Source organism: Mizuhopecten yessoensis, unplaced genomic scaffold (genome assembly GCF_002113885.1).
Source record: "Mizuhopecten yessoensis strain PY_sf001 unplaced genomic scaffold, ASM211388v2 scaffold10985, whole genome shotgun sequence".
Lineage (NCBI taxonomy): Eukaryota > Metazoa > Mollusca > Bivalvia > Pectinida > Pectinidae > Mizuhopecten > Mizuhopecten yessoensis.
Window position 1 is genome coordinate 2,055,781 of NW_018408820.1, and position 13,030 is coordinate 2,068,810.

At 38.2% G+C, this 13,030-nt stretch overlaps 1 protein-coding gene across 1 annotated transcript in view; it reads right to left on the bottom strand.

The window, feature by feature from the left end:
- LOC110464371 (dipeptidase 1-like) overlaps window positions 1-1,713 on the bottom strand; it is a 16,081-nt gene extending 14,368 nt beyond the window's left edge. Inside the window, exon 1 of the mRNA XM_021519560.1 lies at window positions 1,409-1,713. The gene's annotated coding sequence lies outside the window, so the exon portion shown is untranslated. The remainder of the gene's footprint in view (window positions 1-1,408) is intronic.
- Window positions 1,714-13,030: the final 11,317 nt, after the last annotated feature.

Below are 13,030 nucleotides of genomic sequence, written 5' to 3' on the forward strand. Positions count from 1 at the left end.
CCCCCCCCCAAGGAAATTTGGAAACCCCACCAGATAGGTGTCTGGATCCGCCACTGCGACCTGATATCTCGTTGCTACAGGTAATAAACTATATAATTATATCCTGACCTGAAGCACTGGATCAGACTATGTTTGATGTTCACGTGTTACACAGTTGGTGATTATTATCAAGATACTTGGTTTAAAACGAACAGTATTCTGCATGAGTGTAGATACATTTAACTTCATACACCGCGTGATCAATATAGACACAGTATGTGTAACCGACTAGGGTGTAGAATACACAGGATCCGCACAACATTGCTATCAGTAATTCCATGTAACCAACGACATACGTGTACAGACATACACAGGCGCGTCGTTTACACAAGCGTCATGACGATCAAATTAACTAGGTCAATGGAGGGGTTTCATTGAGCACAAGACATCTACACAAATTGTTTCGTCGTCGAACAATACGCAAAACTTAACGACATCTTAAACATTTTAAAATCTGTGGCAGGCTTCAAAATTAACATTTCTTCAAACAACAGGTGTATTTTATGAGACATTTATTTGATTTAAACCCCTCAATTAGATATGCTTCGAAACTATTTCTCTAACCGACAGTTTATTTGCTCAAGCTTACCGTACTCGGGTATCTTAATCTCGTTAGCCAAGACTTTGATGCTATTAAAAATGGTCTCTAATCAAAGCTATTATGCAGGTGAGAAACAGCATTACTCACAATCGGGTGCGTAGACTCGTGTCTGGTAAAGACTAATGTAATATCTCACTGCTTATGAGATAAGACAGAGAAATAGCAATAGGTGTAATACGCAGTCGGAGTTGTATCAAAATAGGGGGAGATGCATAGGAACGATTCAAGCTTAAAATCAGTGCAAGCATTGCTGCTATGGCCAAATGTTTAGATGATTGGCCGCATGTCTGCTGTAATAATGACTAAAACATATCAACCTAACTATTATTCATGATATCTCTTACAGTGAGATATTTCTATATGTTTGAATGTATATACATATGTTTATAATCATGACCTATCTATATATGTCTGTCTGTCCTTGTGAATTAAAGACGCTGTCAATATACACCCTTGCGCAATAAAATGGTCTCCTGACATTACCATAACTGTTTCAGGATTATCGACATATAATTTGAAATTTATATTAACAGATCTGCGTTAACGAATTAATACGCTTATAAGGCGTATACCAACTTGTCCAATGTGAGGCACAGGGTAAGCGGGAGAGGTTCCAAAAGCAGGCCTCCGCATAAATGGCCTTCTTCCCCAAGATACAGATTTACACCACAGCAGGTTTGTGCATACATGTAGAAATATATTTCAGTTATATATATAAACAAGATTATAAAATAAATTAGCAAGCATACATAGATTGTTACAGTGTACCTTTTAATGCGTTCCCGGAACCCTTTCTGATCAACCCTGCTTTTCCTATTCAGCTGAAATGAATGCTGTCCTTAGGATACGGGTCTTAACGCTGTCCCAGATTTTCTCCCGCTCATTCGTGTTGGAGGTAAACATACTAAACCGGTTGTTGAATAACCTTGTGTTGTATTTGGCGTGCGTTTCACGTTACCATCGATTACACTGAGGGTATGTTTATACACACCCGTTTGTTAGTGTCAATGCACAAAAGATCGCAATTTTGAGATTAATGCAATAAAAAACACAGTAATGTCATATAAAACATAGAACTCAAAACACTTTGTATTTTAAGTCAGTAATATCACAGCTATCGGAACGACTTAACGAACCCCTAAAATACAGAGGTAGGCCCTGAAAACAGGTTGTTCAAAGTCTGATATGCTTAACGAACTTTGACGCAAGTATTTCGTTTGTTCAAACTTAATAATAAAAATTAATAACACTTGCATGAATTTGAAACAATCTGAGGAAATGAAATGAAAAAACGTAAATTTGAATATTTTACCACAATTCACGTTTTTCAACGATTATACTTACATCTGTACTAATCGTTCGGCATCTAATCAGACTTGTAAGACTATGTTCATATATTACGAAACAAGTTGTGAATTGTTGAAAATAATATAAGGTTTAAATTGAACATTTGTGTATGTAAAAAGACACATTTCTCATTTTCTTATAAGTAATTCATATACTTGTATGAACACTTGTGCAATGTTTATGTAATACTTCTGTTCCTACTGAAGTTGCAAGATGTCTGCTAACCTTCACATTTACTTCATTATATATTCCTCTGAGTCGTAAACAAAACGAACATCAGAGGGACAAATATAGGATATGCGTGATAATGTGTATGCAAAGGTTATGCATCATGTAACACATACACTTTTCTCCGTATACTGCAGAAAATAACCCTTTATACGAAACACATTTTTGGCCTTTTTATGCGCAGCATGGAAGAGAGTAAGGAACAACCGTGTCTTAATAGCGACATGGATTGGTTTAGGTTAATTTTGTTTAACGTCCTATAAACAGTTAAGGTCACTTAAGGAACTTTGTCACACAACTGCTTGTAAAACCTCCCTGCAGTAACGGGCTTGTTTTTCCTCGTCTCTTTTTTGAGGAACATTGCAGAAATCAAGAATATATCTACTGTATCCCACTGCATTTGTATCGTAAAAGGCGACTAATGTGAGTCCAATGCAGAATCAGAGGGAGGAGGGTCTTCTTCGAAGAAATGGAAGAGATCAAAACTGATCTGTGCCCCCATTGCTTTTTTTCTTTGCTTTCTTCTTTCTATTTCAGGAAACTGTCCTGTCAACTTGGGCTTCCTCATCGTGTTTTGAAATCTTTCTTGTTCATTCGGACGGCTAGTTAATACTTGCATTTTTTTTTTACTAACGATGGTTGGTTCTCATATGTATAATTAATATATGAACTTTACGAAGGAAAGAACTATAAACGTGATTACCAGCCACCACAAGATGAGCAATACAGTGTATCATAGCACTCTCACTACGTCAGAAACATAAATTTACACATGATTCATATTTTTGAGATGACAATGCATCATTCATGACGTTGCAATGCATGTACACATCAGGTTTGACGTCAGAAAGTGTTGTGATGTCATATCTTTCGCTGTCAACTATATTTACATAATAAAAACGATTTAAATCTTCTTATCCTACATTTTTTAAAGCCAAATAGAGTTTTTGTCACTTTTGCTTTTTGTGTGAATAACATTATTTTAGAGTTTTCAAACATGTACATCTTCCATACAACATCTTATAACACGATTTATTTTGATTTTACCCAATATGCAGACAAGCGATACTTAAATTTCATGATTAAACTTCCATATCAGCATGTACCGTATGTCCGTACATTGTTGATACATGTTTCCATAGTTCTGTGTGTTGTCTACTGGAGTAGAACCTACCTTTCAGTTATTTTACACCCGATGCATTGGTACATTTTACCTGTGAACCAGCTAGAAGTTTATCTATTAAATCTTTCGTCTTGCTTTGTATATATTACGTCGGTGGTGATAGCTGGCAAACACTGTTTCAAGAAGTGAAACGTCCCCATTGAATCTATTTTTAAATAACCTTATTTCATTGTATAATGATAATATAGCAAAGTGTATACACATACATGTGCGGGTCATTTACTTTTCGATAAGACGGCGATGTTCAAATACATGTACGTTATATTTCATTCAACCATTACATATATTTTAAAAAGTAAACTCATTTTGACAAGGGTCATGCATGATTTATTTCATAATGCATTTCTTCAACATTTGTTACACATACCCTTGTTTGTGTCATTGAGGATGCCATTCAATGCACAAGTGATCGCAATTTTGAGATAAATACAATTTAAATTGAGTAACGTCATGAATAAAGGAACTTAAATTCTGTATTTTAAGTCAGTAATATAAACTGTGGTGATCACAGCTATCAGAACGACATGACGAACTCCTCAAAAACAGAGGTAGGAACTGAAAAAAGGGTTGTTACAAGTCTGATAACTTAGCGAACTTTGAGGCAAAATCGTTTGTTGCAATTTAAATATAAATAGCACGTGCATGAATTTAAAATGACCTGAATGAATAATATGAATGTTGGGTTCTTAACCTGCTCACGCATGGATTTTATTCAATCTTTGCAATTTTGATGTTCTGTTGATTTCACTTCAGAAGCCGATATTATTATGTTAAAGTTTGTAAAGAAAAGGCATAAAGGGCCTGCATTATTGTTTTCCCTGAAAACTAGGGAGTACCTGATGTCATAAATACACGTGTTAAGCGTTTTACTTACCTCTAATGCATTCGGAACTCCTCTAATTATCTGCCTTTTCTCGCATTGCCTGCCGCTAGGAGCGCTGTCCAAACCACTTTCGTAAAGAAAAACTGAATGGCTGCTGTGAGCGTAGCCTAACTTGAGTTTGGATATGAATTTCCGACCGATGCGTGCATAACAGAACATAGGCTTGTAAGTGAATTGACGACACATAGGCTTGTAGCGGTAATATTTTGTGTGTTTGAGAGAGCACGGGGATTCCCTCGAGGGGGTAGGCGGTTACCTAGATTTTCGATTTCCGTCTATGGATTATTTTATGAAAGTAATTGTTAAATTTTTCAGCAACACCTTATCTATAACCAAGCAAAATACGGAATATCAGGTCGTCGTGAATGGATGTTTTTGTTTTGTTTAGTATTGTTTACCGTCCTATCAAAAGCTAAAGTAATTTAAGGACGACCTCCCCTGTGTGCAAGATGCATGCGTGTAGAGTATGCGTGTGTGTTTTAAGAGGCTGCGATATGTTCGTGTTTGTCTCCTTGTGATAGCGCGGAACTGATGCCAACTTTATAGTGCTACCTCACTGAAATATACTGCCGAAGACACCGAGCAGGACACCCCGCCCAGTCACATTATACTGACAACGGGCTAACCAGTCGTCCCACTCCTAAATTGCTGAGCGTTAAGCAGGAGTAGAAACTACCATTTTTACAGACTCTGGTATGTCTCGGCCAGGGAACAGAACCTGAAGCCTTCCTCACAGGGGCGAACGCTCAACTAAAGGTCAAAAGTGAGGCATTGTCAAGGGAAACATTAGGAAGAGAGTTATTTAGAAAGAAGAAATATGATAAGATCCCAAAGGGCCTGTTTCCAGTAATGTTAATTCTCCATAGGAGCCTGCCCCCGTATAATTTCTTATCTAGCTCACCTACTGTTTTTTTCTTTTCCGAAGAATAATTTTACTCCTTTCCGACACGCAGATTTCATAATTTCAGTGAAAATGTATTTTTATAAAGTTGTCAATTTCAGCATCAAAGACATAAGTTCGTAAATAGAAGAAGGTTATCTCGAAATTGTAATTCGCAACATAGTATAAATTTCTTTTGATAACTATTTCCAAAACATCGTGTTAATTCATAAAACATAAAAAAAAAATTCTTTATACTTTATAGATTTGTGACCACAACGGCATGGGCAATGCACCACCAACAGGAAATTTGAATCAGAGAAGGGGCCGTTTTGGAAACCGACCCTTTAGTCGCCTCTTCCGATCACACAATGGGGGCAGCAGGTACAATTCTCACGCCCTACCTGCTGGGACCGCCGTGAATGGAGAAAAGTCGTAATGGAACCATGTGATAAGTGGCATACCACAAGGATTGGGTTGAGGACCACTTTCATTTGTACTTGTTATAAATGACATGCCTGATGTAACACGTCCCAGAACGAATACATTCTTCTTTGTGGATGATACGAGAGCATTTAGTGCATCAATGATAAAGAAGATTAAAAGATTTTACAATAGAAAATATGTTCTCTCTAAAGTGGTCGGAGGCTTGGCCTCTTTGTTTGAATCCAATCAAATACAAAGTAATGCGCTTGTGACACTCCAATGTAGTACACACTCAAGGAAAATGCAGAAGCTTTATAATTTGTGAACTTCGTAAAAGATATCGGTGTCATTATAGACAATAAGTTATCATTTTATAAACACAAATCTGAAAAAGTAAATAAAGCTAATTCCATATTGGGAGTTTTACGAAGAACACTGGCATACATGAACTTGGAGAGTTTTAGGTTGCTATACATTATTTAGTTAGACCACATATTGAATACGCGAAATCAGGTTTAGTGACCTCATCTCGAAAAACTAATTATAAAATGTCGAGCAACAAAGCAGGTTACTGGCCTTCATGTAAAAGACTTATCCTATAAGGAGCGATTAGAAAAACAAAAAATATACAGAGGATCCCCTGGCGACATGATATAAATTTACAAACAAATGTCAGGGAAATATTATTATGAAGTATCCGACATACTTAATGTCAGGGACAGTTCATGTACACGTGGACACAACTTTAAAATTTACAAATCGCATTCAAGATTGAATATTCGAACAGTTTCGCTTACACAGGCAACTGTTGATTTGTGGAACAATCTGCCATCTAATGTTGTTAATTCAAGCATTGTTACACAATTTGAACATAAATTAGACGAACACTTGCAAAACCAAGCGTAGAAAAAGACTAAAATAAATAAGAGGCCATTGGGCCTGAATGGTAACCTCAGTTCTAATATTTTGTTTTTTAAAAAAGACGCACAAAAATAATAGATTATATAAATAAAACCCACCAGAACTGCCTTATCCCATGTCTGGGTTAAAAGAAATTTAAGTACCTCCGACTCCTCATTCTGGGCCCCACCCTTCAGCCCCTGGGGGTTGGTTACGGTCAGATGTTCATAGCATCTTCCATCTTCTCATACATATATACAATGTTATTCCAACCGGTTTTGAATTTCAAACTGTTTTTTTTTATGTATGGTTATGGGGTGGGGATCTCAACTGTTTTAAGCTGTGACTCAGAAACGAGTTCCCAGGGTTGTGGCCAGTCCCCAGGATCAATTCTAATATCATGACTGCATTCGTCTCTTTTTGTCCAGCATTTGTATATATAGTTTTAAGGGTTTTGGATGTCAACCGTTTCAAAGTTATGACCCAGGGGTTAACTGCAAGGGTGGGGCAGACCCTGGGGTCAATTCTAATATCAGGACTGCATGCGTCTCTTTATGCCCACCAATTGTATATATAGTTCTGGGGTGGGGATCTCAACCGTTTCAAAGTTATGACTCGGGGACTATGTCTCCAAGGGTGGGGGCAGACCATAGAGCAATCCTGGAAGCAAATGCGCATTATTCTCTTTATACTCAGCAATTGTATATATGGTTAAACGGTGGGGATCTAAATCATTTCCAAATAATAAATATGTTTTGGCCCCACCCCTTAGCCCGGGGGGGGGGGGGGGGGGGGCCAGCCCAACCATTTGTACAATTTTGAATCACTGCCTCTCATGAATGCTTTTGATCAAATATGATTGATATCCAGTGCATATTTCTACAGAAGAAGTCGTTTGTAGCAATATAGACAATTTGCCCCCTTTTTGCCCCGACCCTCAGCCCCCTGGGGGTCAGCCCAACAATTTGTACAATTTTGAATCTCCACTACCCAGGAATGCTTCCAGTCAAATTTAGTTAAATTCCAATCGGTTGTTTAGAAGTAAAAGTCGTTCAAAGAAATTGTTGACGTACGGACGACATACGGACGACGGACGGCACGGTATGGCATAAGCTCATATTGGTCCTTCGGGCCCGGTCAGCTAATAAGATTGTTTACGTTCGTTAATATATGTTTCAAGAATTAAATAACAAATTATTTACTTACTAAATAGTCATTTTTTTTCATTTAAGGCGTTTTAGATATATCGAATTTATCATAATGCGGTGACCAAACAAATAAAAAATCAGCCATAATTCCATTGGCTCCTACTTATAAAAAATTGTAGCAACCATTTTTACCTATTTGTAAGAAAGCATTTATAATATCTAAATTTTTGCTGTTCAAGAACATGTCCTCCCAAAACCAAAATAAGTGAAATCACGATTTGTCAAAATGGAAGAGAGTGATTTGTCAGACCTGACAGAAAGCAATATTTGTCTAGGAGCTAAACAACCAACAACGTGGGAAGCTACATTACTGAAACATAAATGATTTAAAATAAATATGTTCAAATATATATAACAATTTAAAAGTGAATGAACAGAATGAAAAAAGCAAAGAATCATTAAAATATACGTGCCCCCGCCCCACACCTACCAACACACACGCGCATCCCCCACTCAATGTAAGTCACTATACTGAAATCAGAAATTAATTTGTAGTCTCTCTAGGATGGCCGACAGTCTATCGAGTTGAAAGATGATGGCGCCGAGGAACTAGACTCCCTTTTAAGGGTTTTCTATGCAGAAGTAAGCACCACAGAATATTGGAAATAGATCAGGTTTCAATAGATACCTTCGTAACCCTTCATTTGAGAAGACAATCACCACTCTGACAGACAGAGATCTGCCAGTCTAAATTGATATTTGTTACAGTGTTAATAAATGAAGCAAGCTAAGAATCATTACAATATACGTGCCCCCCACCGACCAACACACACACGCATCCTCACTCAATGTTAGTCAATGTACTGAAATGAGAAATTAATTTGTTGTCTCTCTAGGATGGCTGACAGTCTATCGAGTTGAAAGATTATGGCGCCGAGGAACTGGCTCCCTTTTAAGGGTTTTCTATGCAGAAGTAAGCACCACAGAATATTGGAAATAGATCAGGTTTGAATAGATACCTTCGTAACCCTCGATTTGAGAAGACAATCAACATACTGACAGACAGAGATCTGCCAGTCTAATTTGATATTTGTTACAATGTAAAAAAATACAGAGAAAAGGAAATGACGTATCGACACAAAATCAACCTTTCACATGGAAATATCTACGTGTGGTTTGACCTGACATACGATTTTTCATGGCGTTGTAATGAAAACCAAAGAAATTTGAAACGAGAGTTTTTTTTCAACGTTGATGGTTTAGTTCTGCAGGGGATTCAACTTTGATGACAAAGGTAAAGAATATGTAGAGCTTAGTAATAACAAGGCAACAAAGAACCACCCTGGTGATTTGAATTAAAAGGAAAATTCCAACTCACGTATATATGCATCGGACGATGTTAACTGCCCAGTACAGTCGTTGAAAACTTACATTAGTAAATTATATCCGAAATGCGATGCTCTCTTCCAAAAACGAAAAGATGCGGTACATTTCAGATTCCGTCTGGTACCAAAGCAAAAAAGGTAGTTGTATGTAACGCATATGTGTCACTATTATGTACTTTCAATTAAGTACACGTGTCATTGATTACGTTCTGTGTTGTGTGACTACGATTGGACTTTGACCAACATGGCCACGTTCTGTTGACAAACGGATCAATCGGTTCTTTGCACACTAACTTCGTATCGCACGAGCATTTCTTAGCTCCTATATCATCGCCGTTCCCGCCAACCCCAGCATCCTGACTCTATCCTCGCCAGATACAACACGTTTGTATTACCTAATACATACATTGCAGACAGTAGATCATATCTACCGCCGTCGCTCAAGCGAGTGGCTATAGCTGTGCATGGAGCCTGGTATCTTGTTATACGGAATAAACAAGTTTGTCGAAGAAACAAAATTTCGCCTCGGTAATTTGCCCAATGCTAAGGGAACCCGGCTTACATGATATGAAAATACACATATAAAGCTTGTCTACACTATTTTATGGATATAAAGATTTACGCCTAAAGTATTGATAATGTCAATTGCTATTCTCAAATGATAAAAAACATAACATTTAAATGGAAATCGAATTATAATTAACTGTATACCTATACGAAGGACAGTGTCACACAACATAGGGTATAACGTTCATGACTTTTCTGTGGTCATAATGAATGCAATCAAATTAACATAAAGATGAACAAAGAGTGTATTCAATATAACATCAATTATCGTAAAAAATATTAATTATTTGACAAATTTCCGTTTAAATGAAAACAGTCTAGAACTGTGAGCCAAAGGCTTACTAATACCCCCTCTTCTATATACACGAATATATCGCAGCCTCCCAAAACACACACGCATCTATTTGCACACAGGGGGACAATATTAATATACCTCTACTTTATTTACTCTATATAAAATTAATTAGTAAAATCGAATATGTCCCCACTTTTGCCTGACTGTGTTTTAGTCTGGGAACTAAAACACACCTACACTCGGGTGTTTCCGCCGAGCCAATCAGGCGAGAGGTGGGCGGAGCTTGTTCCCGAACTCGGAAGCGCCGCGCGAGTTGGCCGGAGCTTTCTACCGAACTCGGACGCATTTGTCTCCACTACCATCAAAAGGGTAGTTGGGACGTGAAGCTATACAGCTAATGGTTTACAATTGTTTCTAGTTAAAAATAATTCTCCAGTGCGTATCGGTATAATAAAACGGTTAAAGTATGGGGTTGAGGGATATAGAGTTGGTCAAGGGACACCAGAAACTTGCTATATCCCTCAAGCCCATACTTTATCTGTATGCTATTTTACCTCTTCTTTATTTACTCTACATATCCCCACTTTTGCCTGACTGTGTTGTAGTCCTGCGTGTTAGTCTGGGAACTAAAACACATCTTCTGAACTAATACACACCTACACTCGGGTGTTTCCGCCGAGCCAATCAGGCGAGAGGTGGGCGGATCGAGCTTGTTCCCGAACTCGGAAGCAGCGCGCGAGGTGGGCGGAGCTTGCTACCGAACGCGCATCCTACTGTACAGACGACCCTTTCTCTTGTTCCATGAATTAGGGCGCTGTCAAGATTTTCCGAACTGGATGAAAGTGATCTAAAGACTCTCCTCGAGGAAAGGGCTCGGAAAGTACCAAACAAACTGTGAAGGCATCCGTTGCTGTACTTCTGCACTATTTGGAGGCAAAAGGTAAACAAATCGACGAGATTGACAGCTGTTAAGTCCACGAGTGTGTTCAACTATTAAGAAAATTTTATGCGGAAGTTCGACTGGAAGATGGAAAACGTTATGCGAAAAAGTCCATGGTTACCCTCCGATATGGGCTACAGAAGCATTTTCTAAGGACACGGAACCAGGACATAATCAATGATAAATTATTTGCCAAATCGAACGAAATGTTTAAGGCCGTACTCGTCCAGTTGAAAAAAGAGGGTGTAGGAGAGAGTATTCCAAAAGAACCGATTACGCCGGAGGATATGCAGATCCTGTATAGATCTGCATTTAATACACATACTGCTAATGGCTTTCAAAGGGAAGTTATGTTTGAGTACCTGTATCATTTCTGTAACCGCGGAAGAGAAAACCAAGGAGAGCTCAAAAAGGGTGACTTCACTGCTTGAATGGACTCGTCCGGAAGGGAGTACGATGTCGTCACATCAAAGCAAACGAAGAACCACCGAGGCGACAACAAGCATGACATAGACAACAAACAGGGGCGAATGTACGACAAACCAGCGAATCGTGGAACATCACACCTGTCTGTGATATTTTTTATAAATAGCGACCTAAATTCACGAACAGCTGACACCTCCAGGGCTCCAGTTTTAAAACTTGTTAACTCGAGGCCTAGTGCTTGATTTCTATTTCTTCCTTTTGTCCCCTGTACATGTACACTTCATCATACAAAGACAATGTTTTAACATCATGAAGGATGTAAAATGTTTATTATGCCGACTGCACACTACAGTTGTTGTACAGCAAGAAAACATTGACTTGCTGTTGATATTCTTAAGTTGCTTAAGTGTTTTTTTTGTCTTAATGAGATATAAATTGAAAAGCCGACCATGTTTGAAGAGACTGATATATGGATGCCAGGTCTATTTGGTGTTTCACATATATTTAACACAAAAAAAACTATGCAAAGTGTTTATACAGTAACAAAAAGTGCACACAATTTCCGGTATAACCCCAAAATAATTTTTATTCTAGATAGTTTGAAAGATTGACAAACTTTTTCAATTCACAGACTATCGACAAATAATTTATACATAATTAGCACATGATAATTATACAGCATCGCACATGTTCAAGCTACTTCTATCAATCAAGTTTATAAATGTATTAATAATTAAATGGGGTTGAGGGATATAGCAGGTTTCTGGTGTCCCTTCGCCTCGGAAAATATATCTGGTCTTGGGACACCAGAAACTTGCTATATCCGAGAGATATTGGCTTGATCAAGGGACACCAGAAACTTGCTATTTCCCTCAAGCCCATACTTTAACTGTATACTAAACCAAACCAAACCGTAGAAAAGGTTCAGATTGAACAAAATACCACTTCGATGCACAACATCAGGTGGAAGTCATCACGTCTGAAAACTTTTTTTACAAAAAAAAGACAGAAGGACAACCTGATTCCAGTATACCCCCCCCCCCCCCCCTCACTTCATTGTGGGGGTATACAAATGAAGAATAAAGTTTATTAAGTCATTAATAATATTGCATCAATAACCCTTCTCTTTTATGTAGGACAAACACGAACATATCGCAGCCTCCCAAAACATACAGGCAGGCAGGGGGGAGGCGTCCTAAAATGACCTTAGTTGTTGATAGGACGTTAAACAATACTAAACCAAAGCAAAAGCAAAAGCATCCAACATCAGAATAAACAGTCACAAGATGTGTTAACTTCAATTGAATATCAGTTATTTTTCTCTGTAATACACCCCTGCAGGTCGGGGATCGAGTATATAACTCACCTGCTGTTACCCACTGCAGGTTACGTAAGAGACGACTTATGTCGGAACCCCTGGATAATGGGGTATTTGATTGTGGGCCATCTTTGGAAACACAGAAACGACAGAAATAAATCTGCTGCGCCGATTGCAACATTTGGGATCTTTGTCTTTCTGTCTGATTCTATCCACCTTTTATTTTCCTGCGCCTTTCTTGACAATACCTTACCTCTGGCTTGAATGTTGATCGTGGACAGCCGACACTGATTTTTTTTGTGAAACGCCTTAACCCTACGAACACTTCTGGACTTTGTGCTATACCGCAACGTAAACCTGGCATCCACATCCATAAAGTTGATACTTTTGATTGTGACGGTTACAGATATTTTCACCTGGGAAATTTACAAAAACACCATTTGACATTGATGCGCCATGCGTCC